This window comes from Coregonus lavaretus (assembly GCF_964263955.1).
Source record: "Coregonus lavaretus genome assembly, chromosome: 22".
Classification (NCBI taxonomy): Eukaryota; Metazoa; Chordata; class Actinopteri; order Salmoniformes; family Salmonidae; genus Coregonus; species Coregonus lavaretus.
In genome coordinates, this window is record NC_140009.1 from 17724321 (window position 1) to 17744476 (window position 20156).

General features: G+C 43.6%; 1 pseudogene across 1 annotated transcript; it reads left to right on the forward strand.

Annotated features, from left to right (window-relative positions):
• The first annotated feature begins 1310 nt into the window (after positions 1–1310).
• LOC311149539 (putative ATP-dependent RNA helicase DDX23) lies at positions 1311–18967 on the forward strand (annotated as a pseudogene). Its single transcript, XR_014615668.1, has 15 exons — positions 1311–1378; positions 3663–3808; positions 4513–4638; positions 4948–5025; positions 5111–5174; positions 5359–5497; positions 6120–6253; positions 7192–7260; positions 11483–11627; positions 11739–11915; positions 16896–17138; positions 17320–17471; positions 17543–17654; positions 17753–17927; positions 18089–18967. The product of XR_014615668.1 is annotated as a putative ATP-dependent RNA helicase DDX23 (transcript).
• Positions 18968–20156: the final 1189 nt, after the last annotated feature.

Genomic DNA, 20156 nt, shown 5'->3' on the forward strand with positions numbered 1-20156 from the left:
TTCTGTCGTCTTGTTGAAAACACATTAAGCAAGTTTGCCACCTTGTGTTTCAAAAGTGCGTAACAGCTCAATGAATTACCACGCAGGCCAAGGTCCTAATCTTGTACCGCTGTTTCCTGGGATATGTAGTGAAAATAGTTTTAACACAACGCTGAAACCACAGACCTGGCAGTGTGGTGCCGGAGGAACAACCTCTCCCTCAACGTCAGCAAGACCAAGGAGCTGATCATGGAGTACAGGAAACGGAGTGGCGAGCACGCCACCATCCACATTGACGGGGCGGCAGTGGAGCTGGTAGACAACTTCAAGTTCCTTTGTGTCCAAATCACTAAAGACTTAAAATGGTCCAAACACACAATACAATCATGAAAAGGTTCTACAGCTGTACCATTGAGCACATATTGACTGGCTGCATCACTGCTTGGTATGGCAATAGCACCGCCCTCGATCGCATGGCGCTACAGAGGGTTGTGCGGACAGCCCAGTACATCACTGGGGCCGAGCTCCCTGCCATCCAGGACCTCTATATCAGGCGGTGTGAAAAGAAGGCCCGGAAAAACATCAAAGACCCCAACCACCCAAGCCACAGACTATTTTCTCTACTGCCACACGGCAAGAGGTACCGGTGCATCAAGTCTGACACCAACAGGCTCTTGAACAGCTTCTATCCCCAAGCAATACGACTGAAAAATGTTAACAAAATAGCTACACGGACAGAGTTTACCTTGTATCTTTATTAACCTTTGATTTAAATATTTGCACTATATTTGCAATATTTGTCTCTATGCACACTCACACACACTGTCACTCCAACACACAAACACTCACTCCATAATTTACTCACTCACACATAATATGGACATACATTTATACTGACTCTACACACCAGCACACCCACTCACTTACAAGCTGCGGCTACTCTGTTTATCTTATATCCTGTTGCCTAGTCATCTTACCCGTATACATATTTACCTCCATCACTTCAGTATTCTTTCACATGTAAATATGGTATTAGAACTGACTTTCTAAATATTTCCTGTATATAGTATACTTACTTACTTACTTTATTGTGTATTTCTTATTCTTATTTCTCATGTGTTTTTTTCTAGTAATACATTGTTATTGATTATTGCATTGTTGCAAGAAAGGCATTTCACTGTCCTTGTGCATGTGACATTAAAACTTGAACTACTGTATGAGGTATGGCTGAAATTCCACTGTGCAACGACCCCCGTTTTTTTTATATCTGTGCCTAAGCCCTTAGAAAACTACAATTCCCATACTCGGAATCCGCTGTTAATTTCCTGTGGCGTCGTGTAAGAATGCGGCTTGGTAAAACGAAGGTAGTTCGCAAGCATTTAGTTTTCAAGTGTCAAAGGTTCGTACTTAAAGTTTTATACATGCATTTTACCTCTGTATGCTGTAAAACCCTAAAGGTGCAGTATTTATAAATAATGTTTGGACGTGGTCTATCTGTCAGCTAGTCGTTGTAAACAAGCTTTCTTGCTAGGTAGCTAGCGAGTGAGTCTTGCAATAATAATGAGTATGATATCATACTTACTAGTTACCTAGCTAGCTAATTACCTGACATTTAGCTAGTTCGCTAGCCAACCATGTAAGCCAGGGGACAACAACTCATTCAAGAGTGCTTGCTAACTAGCTAGTTCTACTGAACAAAAATATAAATGCAACATTTAAAGTGTTGGTCCCATGTTTCATGAGCGGTAATAAATAAAATCCCAGAAATGTTCCATATGCACAAAAAGCGTATTTCTCTCAACTTTTATGCACAAAATTGTTTACATCCCTGTTTGTGAGCATTTCTCCTTTGTCAAGATAATCCATCCACTTTACAAGTGTGGCATATCAAGAAGCTGATTAAACTACATGATTATTACACAGGTGCACCTTGTGCTGGGGACAATAAAAGGCCACTCTAAAATGTGCTGTTTTGTTACACAACACAATGCCACAGATGTCTCCAAGTTTTGAGGGAGCGTGCAATTGTCATGCTGAGTGCAGGAAAGTCCACCAGAGCTGTTGCCAGATAATTTAATGTTAATTTCTTTACCATAAGCCACCTCCAACAACGTTTTAGAGAATTTGCCAGTATGTCCAACCAGCCTCACAACTGCAGACCATGTGTATAGCATTGTGTAGGCGAGCAGTTTGCTGATGTCAACGTTGTGAACAGAGTGCCCCATGGTGGGATTATGGTATGGGCTGGCATAAGCTACGGACAACGAACACAATTCTATTTTATTGATGGCAATTTAAATGCACAGAGATACCATGACGAGATCCTGAGGCTCATTGTCGTGCCATTCATCCGCCGCCATCACCTCATGTTTCAACATGATAATGCATGGCCCATGTTGCAAGGATCTGTACCCATTTCCTGGAAGCTGAAAATGTCCCAGTTCTTCCATGGCCTGCATACTCACCAGACATGTCACCCTTTGAGCATGTTTGGGATGCTCTGGATCGTCATGTACGACAGCATGTTCCAGTTCCCGTCAATATCCAGCAACTTTGCACAGCCGTTGAAGAGGTGTGGGACAACATATGCAAAGATGTGTCGCGCTGCATGAGGCAAATGGTGGTCACACCAGATACTGACTGGTTTTCTGATCCACGCCCCCACCTTTTTTTAAGGTATCTGTGACCAACAGATGCATATCTGTATTCCCAATCATGTGAAACCCATAGATTAGGGACTAATGAATTCATCTCAATTGACTGATTTTCTTATATGAACTGTAACTCAGTCAAATCTTTGAAATTGTTGCATGTTGCTTTTATATTTTTGTTCAGTATAGTTATGGATAGCCCAATATTGGACTAAAGGAGCCTTGCTAACATTACTTCTTAGTCCAAGGACCTTAGCTTCATGTTCTGGTTTAAAGGGTGAATTAGCAAGCCAAAATATGCCATCTAAACGTGAACCGATTCTCATTTGCGCTACGGTTCTAGAAACATAAATCCATCTACTTTCATATCACATAACATTTTCACAAATGCAAAATACACACTTACTGTGTACACTGTTTTAACCGGTTTTAAAACGGTTGCAGTCAACAATATTTTTCAGTGACATGTTTGTGGAGTCTGTCTTCCGTTTACACACAGGTGTTCGGAGACACAGATAGCTAATTAACACAGGTAGTCCACTCTGTCTTCCATCTGTTTTCCCTGAACAAGCGCTGTAACATGGAAATATGGACATGTGGGAACCCTAACCCTATAAAGCTGTGTATCAATTTAACCTTTTGTTTTTTGAAAATTATTACTTGCTGATATGAAAGATAAGGTCCGATGCATGTTAATGTTCAGACCGAGCGTCGCGGCTTTTAACAAAACTCCTCCCTACAGAAGACTCCTTTGTCCAACGACTTGTATGTGCAATGTAATGTAACTGAGAGTCATGATCAAGGGCTAGTTATGGAGTGTGCTTTATTCCAGCACTAAACACTTGACTCAAATTGTCATTGTCTTTGATGATTAGCTAGTTGATAGGATGATGGTAACACCATTAGGTGTTGGACATGAAATCGATAAATGAAGACAGTCAGAACTTAATGGGGGTTGGTAACCTAATACACTGAGGCGATGGCAACGTGGACTTGAGGACCTACAACTCAAAGCTCCTTCTGTCCTCACAGATGGCTGGTGAATTAACCGACAAGAACGATGCAGCAGATACCTCTGGAGTCAAGGATAAGGAGTGGAAACGCTAAGGCTCCCCATCGAAGGACTGGAAACCACGCCAACTCTCTCGTGAACGCAACAGATCCAAATCGGCAGAAAGGTTTGAATAATGCACTGCTTACTGGTAGTGGGTGCATGCAAACAAGTAGCCAGAATAGTTTCGATCTTTCGGTTGCAGTGAGTACATCTTCCCAACGATATGGCTTGAAAACCGTACCTCAATCCAGGAATGGAAGACGTCGCTGTACTCCTAATATTCCCATTATCCATTGTGACAGTTAGTTTTTAATAGCAGAAGCCACAGCATCCATTTGGGAATTGTATTTATGACATTTCCATAGCGTGACGACGTAGTCCATACGGAGCCTGATTGGTTGACTCTCCTTTGTTGTTTAATGCGACGTTCTACGTGCCATTCCAAAATGGTTGCTGTGGCTTCTGCTACCTAGCATGAGGACGAAAAAAAGGCAGTTTAATTTTTAAAAAACTATTTCAGTCTTCTCAATTTATCTCTTTGGATAATGTGAGAATTAGGAGTACAGCGACAACTTCCATCCCTGGATTGAGGTACGTTTTTCTAGCCAAATTACACGCCGGTTCCGCGCTGCCCTGATTATGGCAGCAGTGCATTTCGACCTGTAGCGAAGATGTACTTGCTGCGACCGACCGGTTCTGTCTAGTGAACAAGATCTGGTATCTGACTCTATCTTCCCACTGTATGTGAAAGGTGTCCAGTGGGTTTCTAAAAATGTGTATCACAGGTTGGTAATATTTCTATGTATCTGACCTTTCCTTCCCCTCCAGAGATCGCTGTCTGAAGGACAAGGAGAGAGAGAAGGAGCGCGACTGGGACAAGGACAGAGAGAGGGGTCGCAAGGACAAAGACAAGGACATTCACCGCAGAGACAAAGACCACAGTAAGAAATCCAGGTGTGTAGGCTTGAGTCAGACTGCTGTTTTTAGTCCCAGGGTGACTATTCGGTGCAGGCTTGAGCAGATTACAAGATCATTGTGTCCTAATGATATGGTTCCAACTAGAGACGTTAAAAACTTCTGTAGGCATTATAAAGATCTGATATTCTCAGCAGAATGTGTGTATTTGGAACTCGCCCACTGTGTGCCATCCAGTAACTGAGTGTGAGCTTTGTGTCTTTAAAACATCCCTCACGTAATATGCAGAGCCATTTTCAGGGCTTTTTTCTTTACCTTTTCAACTTGAGTGGTTGCTTCTCCTTACAGAAGCATCTCCCCCAAGTCCAAGGACAGGATAAAGAGGGAGACGGAGAGGAGGAAGATGAGAAAAAGAAGAAATGAAAGGTAAGACAAGGGAATGGTCTCTCCAAAGCCCAGATAGCTACCACTTAGTGATGTATCTTGAGTTGTGATGGTATCTCTCTCTTAGGTACAGCCACTCTCTAGAAGAGCTTCTAGCCAAGAAGAAGGCAGAGGAGGAGGCAGAGGCAAAGGTGAGACCATAAGAGTGCCCATTTAGTAGTCTCTGTTTGGTGTTGCAGTGATGAAGGAGCAAGATGGGAGTGTAACAATCAAAAATCTTAAACTACGTTTCTCCACACAAAATGTGAATGTGTTTGAAGTTTAAAACATCTTTCCCTTTATTTCTCTCCACCTCGTTTTCTTTCTCTCTCTCAGCCCAAGTTCCTGTCCAAGACGGAACGTGAGGCGGAGGCTCTGAAATGGAGGCAGCAGCAGACGGAGCAGAGGAAGAAGACTATCGATGAGGACAGGAAGAAGAGGAGGATGTTCCAGGACATCGGGAGGAAGATGATGGGTGAGTAGGAGGGGCTTGGGGTTAGTCAGGAGGAAGATGATGGGTGAGTAGGAGGGGCTTGGGGTTAGTCAGGAGGAAGATGATGGGTGAGTAGGAGGGGCTTGGGGTTAGTCAGGAGGAAGATGTAGAGTGAGTAGGAGGGGCTTGGAGTTAGTCAGGAGGAAGATGATGGGTGAGTAGGAGGGGCTTGGGGTTAGTCAGGAGGAAGATGATGGATGAGTAGGAGGGGCTTGGGGTTAGTCAGTTGGAAGATGATGGGTGAGTAGGAGGGGCTTGGGGTTAGTCAGGAGGAAGATGATGGGTGAATAGGAGGGGCTTAGGGTTAGGAGGAAGATGTTGGGTGAATAGGAGGGGCTTAGTGTTTGGAAGAAGATGATGGGTGAGTGGGAGATGGTAAGTCAGGTTGCAACATTCTGAAAGTTACTGACAGAAATGTCTTCTAAAGAGCTTAAATGATTCCCTATTTTACAAATACATCATGTATTTCTATCTGAACGTTCAGTAACGTTGCACCCCACTGAACATGGCCTACGTCTCTGGCAGTTTGGTATCACACTGTTAAACCTCTGGTTAGGTCTCTAACATTATTTGAAGGCTTGCAGCCAGGCTGTACGGGTCCCAGAGGACCCCCAGGAAAGGGACATACGAGAAGGGAGAGAGCGGATGGAGCGTGAGAACAACGGGGACCAAGAGGACGACGGAAGACAGAAGATCAGAGAGGAGAAGGATAAAGGCAAGGAGCTCCAGACCATCAAGGTTAGTCTGGAGATTGAGGTTCAACCATGGGCTGGCTTCAGGAACACAGGTTAAGCCCATTTCTTGCCCTGGCATGCTGTCAATTAACTTCTGGACAACATCCTGAATGATGGCAACCCATTCTTGCATAATCAATGCTTGGAGTTTGTTTGTCCACCCGCCTCTTGAGGATTGACCACAAGTTCTCAATGGGATTAAGGTCTGGGGAGTTTCCTGGCCATGGACCCAAAATGTCGATGTTTTGTTCCCCGAGCCACTTAGTTATCACTTTTGCCTTATGGCAAGGTGCTCCATCATGCTGGAAAAGGCATTGTTGGTCACCAAACTGTTCATGGATGGTTGGGAGAAGTTGCTCTCGGAGGATGTGTTGGTACCATTCTTTATTCATGGCTGTGTTCTTAGGCAAAATTGTGAGTGAGCCCACTCCCTTGGCTTAGAAGCAACCCCACACATGAATGGTCTCAGGTTGCTTTACTGTTGGCATGACACAGGACTGATGGTAGCGCTCACCTTGTCTTCTCCGGACAAGCTTTTTTCCAGATGCCCCAAACAATCGGAAAGGGGATTCATCATAGAAAATGACTTTACCCCAGTCCTCAGCAGTCCAATCCCTGTACCTTTTGCAGAATATCAGTCTGTCCCTGATGTTTTTCCTGGAGAGAAGTGGCTTCCTCGCTGCCCTTCTTGACACCAGGCCATCCTCCAAAAGTCTTCGCCTCACTGTGCGTGCAGATGCACTCACACCTGCCTGCTGCCATTCCTGAGCAAGCTCTGCACTGGTGGTGCCCCGATCCCGCAGCTGAATCAACTTTAGGAGACGGTCCTGGCGCTTGCTGGACTTTTTTGGCCGTCCTGAAGCCTTATTCACAACAATTGAACCTCTCTCCTTGAAGTTCTTGATGATCCGATAAATGGTTGATTTAGGTGCAATCTTACTAGCAGCAATATTATTGCCTGTGAAGCCCTTTTTGTGCAAAGCAATGATGACGGCACGTGTTTCCTTGCAGGTAACCATGGTTAACAGAGGAAGAACAATGATTTCAAGCACCACCCTCCTTTTAAAGCTTCCAGTCTGTTATTCTAACTCAATCAGCATGACAGAGTGATCTCCAGCCTTGTCCTCGTCAACACTCTCACCTGTGTTAACGAGAGAATCACTGACATGATGTCAGCTGGCCCTTTTGTGGCAGGGCTGAAATGCAGTGAAAATGTTTTTTTTGGGGATTAAGTTCATTTTCATGGCAAAGAGGGACTTTGCAATTAATTGCAATTCATCTGATCACTCTTCATAACATTCTGGAGTATACAGTGGGGAAAAAAAGTATTTAGTCAGCCACCAATTGTGCAAGTTCTCCCACTTAAAAAGATGAGAGGCCTGTAATTTTCATCATAGGTACACGTCAACTATGACAGACAAAATGAGAAAAGAAAATCCAGAAAATCACATTTATTTGCGAATTATGGTGGAAAATAAGTATTTGGTCAATAACAAAAGTTTCTCAATACTTTGTTATATACCCTTTGTTGGCAATGACACAGGTCAAACGTTTTCTGTAAGTCTTCGCAAGGTTTTCACACACTGTTGCTGGTATTTTGGCCCATTCCTCCATGCAGATCTCCTCTAGAGCAGTGATGTTTTGGGGCTGTCGCTGGGCAACACGGACTTTCAACTCCCTCCAAAGATTTTCTATGGGGTTGAGATCTGGAGACTGGCTAGGCCACTCCAGGACCTTGAAATGCTTCTTACGAAGCCACTCCTTCGTTGCCCGGGCGGTGTGTTTGGGATAATTTTCATGCTGAAATACCCAGCCACGTTTCATCTTCAATGCCCTTGCTGATGGAAGGAGGTTTTCACTCAAAATCTCACGATACATGGCCCCATTCATTCTTTCCTTTACACGTATCAGTCGTTCTGGTCCCTTTGCAGAAAAACAGCCCCAAAGCATGTTGTTTCTACCCCCATGCTTCACAGTAGGTATGGTGTTCTTTGGATGCAACTCAGCATTCTTTGTCCTCCAAACACGATGAGTTGAGTTTTTACCAAAAAGTTCTATTTTGGTTTCATCTGACCATATGACATTCTCCCAATCCTCTTCTGGATCATCCAAATGCACTCTAGCAAACTTCAGACGGGCCTGGACATGTACTGGCTTAAGCAGGGGGACACGTCTGGCACTGCAGGATTTGAGTCCCTGGCGGCGTAGTGTGTTACTGATGGCAGGCTTTGTTACTTTGGTCCCAGCTCTCTGCAGGTCATTCACTAGGTCCCCCCGTGTGGTTCTGGGATTTTTGCTCACCGTTCTTGTGATCATTTTGACCCCACGAGGTGAGATCTTGCGTGGAGCCCCAGATCGAGGGAGATTATCAGTGGTCTTGTATGTCTTCCATTTCCTAATAATTGCTCCCACAGTTGATTTCTTCAAACCAAGCTGCTTACCTATTGCAGATTCAGTCTTCCCAGCCTGGTGCAGGTCTACCATTTTGTTACTGGTGTCCTTTGACAGCTCTTTGGTCTTGGCCATAGTGGAGTTTGGAGTGTGACTGTTTGAGGTTGTGGACAGGTGTCTTTTATACTGATAACAAGTTCAAACAGGTGCCATTAATACAGGTAACGAGTGAAGGACAGAGGAGCCTCTTAAAGAATAAGTTACAGGTCTGTGAGAGCCAGAAATCTTGCTTGTTTGTAGGTGACCAAATACTTATTTTCCACCATAATTAGCAAATAAATTCATTAAAAATCCTACAATGTGATTTTCTGGATTTTTTTTCTCTCAATTTGTCTGTCATAGTTGACGTGTACCTATGATGAAAATTACAGGCCTCTCATCTTTTTAAGTGGGAGAACTTGCACAATTGGTGGCTGACTAAATACTTTTTTCCCCACTGTATGCAAATTGCCATCATAAAAACTGAGGCAGCAGACTTTGTGAAAATTAATATTTGTATCATTCTCAAAACATTTGACCACAACTGTACAGTTGAAGTCGGAAGTTTACATACACCTTAGCCAAATACATTTAAACTCAGTTTTTAACAATTCCTGACATTTAATCCTAGTAAAAAATTCCCTGTCTTAGGTCAGTTAGGATCACCACTTTATTTTAAGAATGTGAAATGTCAGAATAATAGCAGAGAGAATGATTTATTTCAGCTTTTATTTCTTTCATCACATTCCCAGTGGGTCAAAAGTTTACATACACTGCAAATATTGACTCTTTGCATAAACGTAATGTAATTGTCAATAATAGTATTTGACGCTTATGGAATGCTTGTAATTATACTTCACTATACCATAGTAACATCTGACAAAAATATCTAAAAACACTGAAGCAGCAAACTTTGTGAAGACCAATACTTGTGTCATTCTCAAAACTTTTGAACACGACTGTATATACTGTATTCTAGTCAAGTCCATCCTATTCAACTATTGCTGTACATATACTATTCTATCCACGTATTCTTGAGAGATACTACATATTCTATACATATACTGCAATGTCTCTAAATCCCATCATATACAAAAATCCAGAAAATCACATTGTATGATTTTTAAGTAATTAATTTGCATTTTATTGCATGACATAAGTATTTGATCACCTACCAATCAGAATTCCGGCTCTCACAGACCTGTTAGTTTTTCTTTAAGAAGCCCTCCTGTTCTCCACTCATTACCTGTATTAACTGCACCTGTTTGAATTCGTTACCTGTATAAAAGACACCTGGCCACACACTCACTCAATCAAACAGACTCCAACCTCTCCACAATGGCCAAGACCAGAGAGCTGTGTAAGGACATCAGGGATAAAATTGTAGACCTGCACAAGGCTGGGATGGGCTACAGGACAATAGGCAAGCAGCTTGGTGAGAAGGTAACAACTGTTGGCACAATTATTAGAAAATGGAAGAAGTTCAAGATGACGGTCAATCACCCTTGGTCTGGGGCTCCATGCAAGATCTCACCTCGTGGGGCATCAATGATCATGAGGAAGGTGAGGGATCAGCCCAGAACTACACGGCAGGACCTGGTCAATGACCTGAAGAGAGCTGGGACCACAGTCTCAAAGAAAACCATGAATAACACACTACGCCGTCATGGATTAAAATCCTGCAGCGCACGCAAGGTCCCCCTGCTCAAGCCAGCGCGTGTCCAGGCCCGTCTGAAGTTTGCCAATGACCATCTGGATGATCCAGAGGAGGAATGGGAGAAGGTCATGTGGTCTGATGAGACAAAAATATAGCTTTTTGGTCTAAACTCCACTCGCCGTGTTTGGAGGAAGAAGAAGGATGAGTACAACCTCAAGAACACCATCCCAACCGTGACGCATGGAGGTGGAAACATCATTCTTTGGGGATGCTTTTCTGCAAAGGGGAGAGGACGACTGCACCGTATTGAGGGGAGGATGGATGGGGCCATATATCGCGAGATCTTGGCCAACAACCTCCTTCCCTCAGTAAGAGCATTGAAGATGGGTCGTGGCTGGGTCTTCCAGCATGACAACGACCCGAAACACACAGCCAGGGCAACTAAGGAGTGGCTCCGTAAGAAGCATCTCAAGGTCCTGGAGTGGCCTAGCCAGTCTCCAGACCTGAACCCAATAGAAAATCTTTGGAGGGAGCTGAAAGTCCGGATTGCCCAGCGACAGCCCCGAAACCTGAAGGATCTGGAGAAGGTCTGTATGGAGGAGTGGGCCAAAATCCCTGCTGCAGTGTGTGCAAACCTGGTCAAGACCTACAGGAAACGTATGATCTCTGTAATTGCAAACAAAGATTTCTGTACCAAATATTAAGTTCTGCTTTTCTGATGTATCAAATACTTATGTCATGCAATAAAATGCAAATGAGTTACTTAAAAATCATACAATGTGAATTTCTGCTTTGTAAGTAGGAAAACCTGCAAAATCGGCAGTGTATCAAATACTTGTTCTCCCCACTGTATATATTTATATTCCGGACCCTGACATTGCTCTTCCTAATATTTATATATTTCTTAATTCCATTATTTTACTTTTTAGATTTGTTTTTATTATTATATATTACTGCACTGTTGGAGCTAGGAACATAAGCATTTAGCTACACCCTCAATAACATCTGCAAAATATGAGTAAGCGACCAATAAAACTTGATTTGATGCGCGCGCACATGCCACCTTTTGGGTCTTCCCCTGATCAGCACTGAAGCCATTACTCGCTGTATTAAAATGTCTTCCTCTTTGTTTCCCTTGTTACCCAGGATCCAATGCCTATCCAGAGACAAGCTATCCCCATTGGCTTACAGAACCGTGACATCATCGGTGTGGCTGGGGCTGGTAGCGGTAAAACGGCTGCCTTCCTCATCCCGCTATTGGCTGGATCACTACCCTGCCCAAGGATGAAAGGTGAGGCCACATCTCCCCAGCCAGAGGGTTACCCCTCACTACTCAGCCAACAGTTGCATGTCCTTCTTTCGAACCACATCTTCTCACCTCGTCTTTCCCCTGTCCCTGTAGGATTGAGGACTCGGACCAGGGTCCGTATGCAGTGATCCTGGCCCCCACCCGGGAGCTGGCCCAGCAGATTGAGGAGGAGACCCTTAAGTTTGGTAAACCTCTGGGCATCCGCAACGTGGCTGTCATCAGAGGTACTCCAGGGAGGACCAGGGCTTCCGCCTCCGGATGGGCTACGAGGTCAGACGCTAGAAAACACACACATACATACATACAGCTCTGGAAAAAATGAAGAGATCACTGCAAATGTTTCTTAAATCAGCATCTCTACATGTATGACAGCCATTCCATTCCAGTGTCTGTTGAATTCAAACACAGGCACACCTCATTCTACTGAATTAGGTACTGTTTAGGTGATCATCTGAACCAAATCTTATTTAACGAGGAAAAGTATAAAAACCACTGCTGTGGTCATCACTATCCTCTTGCAATAGGACCAGCTGGATGGCAAAAACAGTGCTAATAGTACCTCAAAAGTAATATTAATAAAAAATATAACTATTGACAATGTCAAAAGAGTTGAAAAGGAAAGTTTTGAGTGAGGAAAAGAAGGGTTCAATTCTGGCTTTACTGGCAGAGGGATACAGTGAGCGTCAGGTTGCTTCCATCCTTAAAATTTAAAAGACGGCGGTTCATAAGAACAAGGTCAAGCAGCAGACATTGGGGACTACAAAGCTACAGACCGGCAGAGGGCGAAAACGACTCTCTACTGACTGGGATGACCGCCAAGTCATTCGAATGTCTCTCAACAACCGTAGGATGACATCAAGTGACCTACAAAAAGAATGGCAAATGGCATCTGAGGTGAAGTGCACGGCGAGGACGGTTCGAAACAGGCTCCTAGGGGCAGGGCTGAAGTCGTGCAAAGCTAGAAAAAAGCCCTTCATCAATGAGAAGCAAAGAAAAGCCAGGCTGAGGTTTGCAAAAGACCATAAGGATTGGACCGTAGAGGCTGGAGTAAGGTCATCTTCTCTGATGAGTCCAATTTTCAGCTTTGCCCAACACCTGGTCGTCTAATGGTTAGACGGAGACCTAGAGAGGCCTACAAGCCACAGTGTCTCACAACCACTGTGAAATTTGGTGGAGGATCGGTGATGATCTGGGGGTGCTTCAGCAAGGCTGGAATCGGACAGATTTGTCTTTGTGAAGGACGCATGAATCAATCCACGTACAAGGTTGTCCTGGAAGAACTTGCTTCCTTTTGCTCTGACATTGTTCCCCAACTCTGAGGATTGGTTTTTCCAGCAGGACAATGCGCCATGCCACACAGCCAGGTCAATCAAGGTGTGGATGGAGGACCACCAGATCAAGACCCTGTCATGGCCAGCCCAATCTCCAGACCTGAACCCCATTGAAAACTTCTGGAATGTGATCAAGAGGAAGATGGATGGTCACAAGCCATCAAACAAAGCCGAGCTACTTGAATTTTTGCGCCAGGAGTGGCATAAAGTCACCCAACATCAATGTGAAAGACTGGTGGAGAGCATGCCAAGACGCATGAAAGCTGTGATTGAAAATCAGGGTTATTCCACCAAATATTGATTTCTGAACTCTTCCTAAGTTATTTAAAAATGAACATGAACTTATTTTCTTTGCATTATTCGAGGTCTGACAACACTGCATCTTTTTTGTTATTTTGACCAGTTGTCATTTTCTGCAAATAAATGCTCTAAATTACTATATATTTTTTTGGAATTTGGGAGAAATGTTGTCAGTAGTTTATAGAATAAAACAAAAATGTTAATTTCACCCAAACACATACCTATAAATAGTAAAATCTGATAAACTTATATTTTTGCAGTGGTCTCTTAATTTTTTCCAGAGCTGTACATACATACATACATACAGTGAGGGAAAAAAGTATTTGATCCCCTGCTTATTTTGTACGTTTGCCCACTGACAAAAAAATGATCAGTCTATAATTTTAATGGTAGGTTTATTTGAACAGTGAGAGACAGAATAACAACAATAAAATCCAGAAAAACGCATGTCAAAAATGTTATAAATTGATTAGCATTTTAATGAGGGAAATAAGTATTTGACCCCCTTTCAATCAGAAAGATTTCTGGCTCCCAGGTGTCTTTTATACAGGTAACGAGCTGAGATTAGGAGCACACTCTTAAAGGGAGTGCTCCTAATCTCAGCTTGTTACCTGTATAAAAGACACCTGTCCACAGAAGCAATCAATCAATCCGATTCCAAACTCTCCACCATGACCAAGACCAAAGAGCACTCCAAGGATATCAGGGACAAGATTGTAGACCTACAAGGCTGGAATGGGCTACAAGACCATCGCCAAGCAGCTTGGTGAGAAGGTGACAACAGTTGGTGTGATTATTCGCAAATGGAAGAAACACAAAAGAACTGTCAATCTCCCTCGGCCTGGGGCTCCATGCAATATCTCACCTCGTGGAGTTGCAATGATCATGAGAACGGTGAGGAATCAGCCCAGAACTACACGGGAGGATCTTGTCAATGATCTCAAGGCAGCTGGGACCATAGTCACCAAGAAAACAATTGGTAGCACACTACGCCGTGAAGACTGAAATCCTGCAGCGCCCGCAAGGTCCCCCTGCTCAAGAAAGCACATACACAGGCCCGTCTGAAGTTTGCCAATGAACATCTGAATGATTCAGAGGAGAACTGGGTGAAAGTATTGTGGTCAGATGAGACCAAAATGGAGCTCTTTGGCATCAACTCAACTTGCCGTGTTTGGAGGAGGAGGAATGCTGCCTATGACCCCAAGAACACCATCCCCACCGTCAAACATGGAGGTGGAAACATTATGCTTTGGGGGTGTTTTTCTGCTAAGGGGACAGGACAACTTCACCGCATCAAAGGGACGATGGACAGGGCCATGTACCATCAAATCTTGGATGAGAACCTCCTTCCCTCAGCCAGGGCATTGAAAATGGGTCATGGATGGGTATTCCAGCATGACAATGACCCAAAACACACGGCCAAGGCAACAAAGGAGTGGCTCAAGAAGAAGCACATTAAGGTCCTGGAGTGGCCTAGCCAGTCTCCAGACCTTATTCCCATAGAAAATCTGTGGAGGGAGCTGAAGGTTTGAGTTGCCAAACGTCAGGCTCGAAACCTTAATGAATTGGAGAAGATCTGCAAAGAGGAGTGGGACAAAATCCCTCCTGAGATGTGTGCAAACCTGGTGGCCAACTACAAGAAACGTCTGACCTCTGTGATTGCCAACAAGGGTTTTGCCACCAAGTACTAAGTCATGTTTTGCAGAGGGATCAAATACTTATTTCCCTCATTAAAATGCAAATCAATTAATAACATTTTTGACATGCGTTTTTCTGGATTTTGTTGTTGTTATTCTGTCTCTCACTGTTCAAATAAACCTACCATTAAAATTATAGACTGATCATGTCTTTGTCAGTGGGAAAACCTACAAAATCAGCAGGGGATCAAATACTTTTTTCCCTCACTGTACATACACACATACATACATACAGTGAGGGGAAAAAAGTATTTGATCCCCTGCTGATTTTGTACGTTTGCCCACTGACAAAGACATGATCAGTCAGTGAGAGACAGAATAACAACAAAAAAATCCAGAAAAACGCATGTAAAAAATGTTATAAATTGATTTGCATTTTAATGAGGGAAATAAGTATTTGACCCCTCTGCAAAACATGATTTAGTACTTGGTGGTAAAACCCTTGTTGGCAATCACAGAGGTCAGACGTTTCTTGTAGTTGGCCACCAGGTTTGCACACATCTCAGGAGGGATTTTGTCCCACTCCTCTTTGCAGATCTTCTCCAAGTCATTAAGGTTTTGAGGCTGACGTTTGGCAACTCGAACCTTCAGCTCCCTCCACAGATTTTCTATGGGATTAAGGTCTGGAGACTGGCTAGGCCACTCCAGGACCTTAATGTGCTTCTTCTTGAGCCACTCCTTTGTTGCCTTGGCCGTGTGTTTTGGGTCATTGTCATACTGTAATACCCATCCACGACCCATTTTCAATGCCCTGGCTGAGGGAAGGAGGTTCTCACCCAAGATTTGACGGTACATGGCGCCGTCCATCGGCCCTTTGATGCGGTGCAGTTGTCCTGTCCCCTTAGCAGAAAAACACCCCCAAAGCATAATGTTTCCACCACCATATTTGACGGTGTGGATGGTGTTCTTGGGGTCATAGGCAACATTCCTCCTCCTCCAAACACAGCGAGTTGAGTTGATGCCAAAGAGCTCAATTTTGGTCTCATCTGACCACAACACTTTCACCCAGTTCTCCTCTAAATCATTCAGATGTTCATTGGCAAACTTCAGACGGCCCTGTATATGTGCTTTCTTGAGCAGGGGGACCTTGCGGGCGCTGCAGGATTTCAGTCCTTCACGGCGTAGTGTGTTACCAATTGTTTTCTTGGTGACTATGGTCCCAGCTGCCTTGAGATCATTGACAAGATCCTCCCGTGTAGTGTTGGGCTGATTCCTCACCGTTCTCATGATCATTGCAACTCCACGAGGTGAGATCTTGCATGGAGCCCCAGGCCGAGGGAGATTGACAGTTATTTTGTGTTTCTTCCATTTGCGAATAATCGTACCAACTGTTGTCACCTTCTCACCAAGCTGCTTGGCGATGGTCTTGTAGCTCATTCCAGCCTTGTGTAGGTCTACAATCTTGTCCCTGACATCCTTGGAGAGCTCTTTGGTCTTGGCCATGGTGGAGAGTTTGGAATCTGATTGATTGATTGATTGCTTCTGTGGAGAGGTGTCTTTTATACAGGTAACAAACACTCCCTTTAAGAGTGTGCTCCTAATCTCAGCTCGTTACCTGTATAAAAAACACCTGGGAGCCAGAAATCTTTCTGATTGAGAGGGGGTCAAATACTTATTTCCCTCATTAAAATGCAAATCAATTTATAACATTTTTGACATGTTTTTCTGGATTTTGTTGTTATTCTTTCTCTCACTGTTCAAATAAACCTACCATTAAAATGATAGACTGATCATTTCTTTGTCAGTGGGCAAACGTACAAAATCAGCAGGGGATCAAATACTTTTTTCCCTCACTGTACATACATACATACATACATACACACACACACACACACACACACACACACACACACACACAATAATAATGCCAATATGAAGACTCATGTATGTGACGTCTGCGTAAACGTGTGTGTGTGTTCCAGATAGTGATAGCCACCCTGGGTCGTCTGATAGACGTGTTGGAAAACAGATACCTGGTCCTGGGTCGCTGTACCTACGTGGTACTGGACGAGGCTGACCGCATGATAGACATGGGCTTCGAGCCTGATGTCCAGAAGATCCTAGAGTACATCCCTGTGACCAATCAGAAACCAGACACGGACGAGGCAGAGGACCCAGAGAAAATGAAGATTAACTTAGAGATGGGAAAACACAAGTACAGACAGGTAACAGATTGTTCCACACATTCAGCTACAGTAGGTGATGTATGACAGAGTTAAAGCCTAAACAGATAAACGCACACACTGAAGAAAATGTCAGCTTAAGAAGAAAATTATCTCTTTCCCCTGCCTTTTCTTCTCTCCCTCTCTCTTCCTTCCTTCCTCCATCTGTCTGTCTCTTTTTCAGACGGTCATGTTCACAGCTACCATGCCTGCAGCGGTAGAGCGGTTGGCCCGTAATTACCTGCGTCGTCCGGCTGTGGTGTACATCGGCTCAGCCGGGAAACCCCACGAGAGAGTGGAACAAAGGGTCCTGCTCATGGGAGAGGGAGAGAAGAGGTAGCACACACACACTGCTTTCCCTGAAGCTGTAGCTAATGCTGAGTCTCCCTTGTTTTCTCGTCTTCCAGAAAGAGGCAGCTGGAAGTGTTGGCACGCGGGTTTGAGCCTCCCATCATCATCATCTTCGTCAACCAGAAGAAGGGTGTCGACGTGCTGGCTAAGTCTCTGGCGAAGATGGGGGTGAGACCTCAGGCGCTATTATTCTAGGATATGTTTACCACTCTGACCTGGGTCAAATACATCTATCTACTTTCTCCCTCTCTCCTTGTCTCTCTCAGTACAATGCTTGCATGTTTCACGGTGGTAAGGGCCAGGAGCAGAGATAGTTTGCTCTGTCCAACCTGAAGGCTGGAGCCAAGGACATCCTGGTGGCCACCGATGTGGCTGGGAGAGGTATCGACATCCACGATGTCTCGATGGTGCTCAACTACGACATGGCCAAGAACATTGAGGGTAAGACCACCACCATGACCTTTGACCCTGGGGTCACTCACCTGTCTGTTGGATTGTTACGTCATAGCGACTTTACACAGGCTGCCATTGCACATCCCTCCATATTTGTAGACGGTTTATTTTTACATATTGTGACATTGCCCCCTCTCCCACCACTCCAGACTACATCCATCGTATTGGTCGCACGGGTCGTGCTGGGAAGAGCGGTGTGGCCCTGACCTTCCTCACCAAGGAGGACTCGTCAGTGTTCTACGACCTGAAGCAGGCCTTCCTGGAGAGCCCAGTGTCCACCTGTCCCCCAGAGCTGTCCAACCACCCCGATGCCCAGCACAAGCCTGGGACCATCCTCACCAAGAAGAGACGAGAGGAGACCATCTTTGCCTAAAGTGCCAGATCAAGTTATATGTATACACCTCGCTTTGACATGCCACCCCATACACACACTGGGTTTTCAGTCTTTTTTTATCATGTCTCTCTTTTGCTGGCTCAACATGTACTGTATCCCCCTCCTTCCCTCCGTTTCTTCTATACTTTTCTCATCCTCTTTCTGTTGCTCCTGTCTGCCTCTTGCCACTCTCCAGTCCTCGTCCTTTCTCATAACTCCATAGTTCGTCTTTCTCTTCTGTATTCCGGCTGCTGTATGAAATGTTAGGCTGATGTTAGGGCCTGGGGGGGTCATATAGCTGTCTGGTTTAACTACAGGAGAATAGAGGGCTCTGGGTCTGATGTGTGGGGAGGGAAGGTATGGAACGTCATGTGAGCTCCAAGTCTACACATATTTCAAAGAGGCCCTGTAACCAAACAAAAGCGGCCCCAAAACACCAACACAGAAAAGTGGTAGTGTGATGTCATTGTGTAAAAAAAATTACAATATTTGAGTTATGCCAGTTAAACAATTGTGTAAAGAGACCAATACAGTGAATACCTGGTAGATGTGATGTGTTCTTTCTTCAGTCAGCTGGTTATGATGATTATATTGGAATGTGATGTTTGCTACATTGATATCTATGAAATGAATAAAACCAACTTTGACACCTTAAAAAAAAAATATTGTTCATAGCCCTACAAAGGTTCTCTATCAACTTCATGGACTCGACTAACAAGATCGGTGTCTTAAGAACTATAACGTTCAAGAAAGCACAACAGCCGCGTTAAAATTACATAAAATGTAATGTTTATTTTACTTAGCATTTTTAAATGTATTAAATAGAAAGCATTTGATACAGCATCAGGCAGGAAATTTCTATTTTTTTACATTTTTGTTTTGTTCTCAGAAATGTAGGAAAGGAGCGTGTTGGTTCACGCTAGCACACTGTGATAGATAATACATGGTTATATTTAGTGCAGTTATTGCATTACAAAGCAACCATCAACAAATAACTTTTTTCTACTCACACAAAGTGGAAGTCCCAATAGGCTAAGGCGTTTTAAGTCTTTCAATCTTAGGCTTTGTATTGCATACAGAATTTAAGACAGAGGAAACTGTAACCCTTTTAAAAATTGTGCTTCATAAATCAAAAAAACATTATTTTGATCAATTACTACATTGGTCTGCTTTGTAAATCATATTCTGCCGAAGTACAGTGAAAGTAGCTAAGTGGCCTAAGACATGCAAGTCCTCTCACACTCACACAAGAGATCAAGGAGGAAGTAGGAATAAATAACTTAAGATCCAAGTTGTGCTCAATAGAACACATTTGATTCTAAAGTAAGACATTTTTTTAAAATCAGTTTGTATCGTTAAGAGAGGATTCTGGGGGAGGAAAGTACTGAACTGTTATTTCTTCCTTTTTTTTAGGAATACAAAGTGTTGACATTTATCCACATTAATCCTTATTCATTTAATGTTGAGTGAAAAATCTAATTCAATACATTATTCTCTGTTGTCAGGTTATTCCATATTTGAGATGCATTCTGCTTTTTAAATGGTTAATAGTGGTGATTGATTTGTAACTTGGAGTGACTCGATGCCTTTTACAAACAGAGAATTGTCCTAACGACAATATTATTAAGATATAAATAGGAGAATCAGAATCTATGCCTAAATAAAGTATAGAGAAACTGCTGAAAAAAACTATCAGGTTTCACGCAACACTTGCATAGATTTTGTTTTCTTATTTTTTCAATCATGCTGTGATTTTTCAAAAAATATGAACACTAGATAAAGTTACCTGTTAGACATGGAAGTAGTAGACCAGTTAGTCCCCAGACATGGTCTGCAGGGACCCC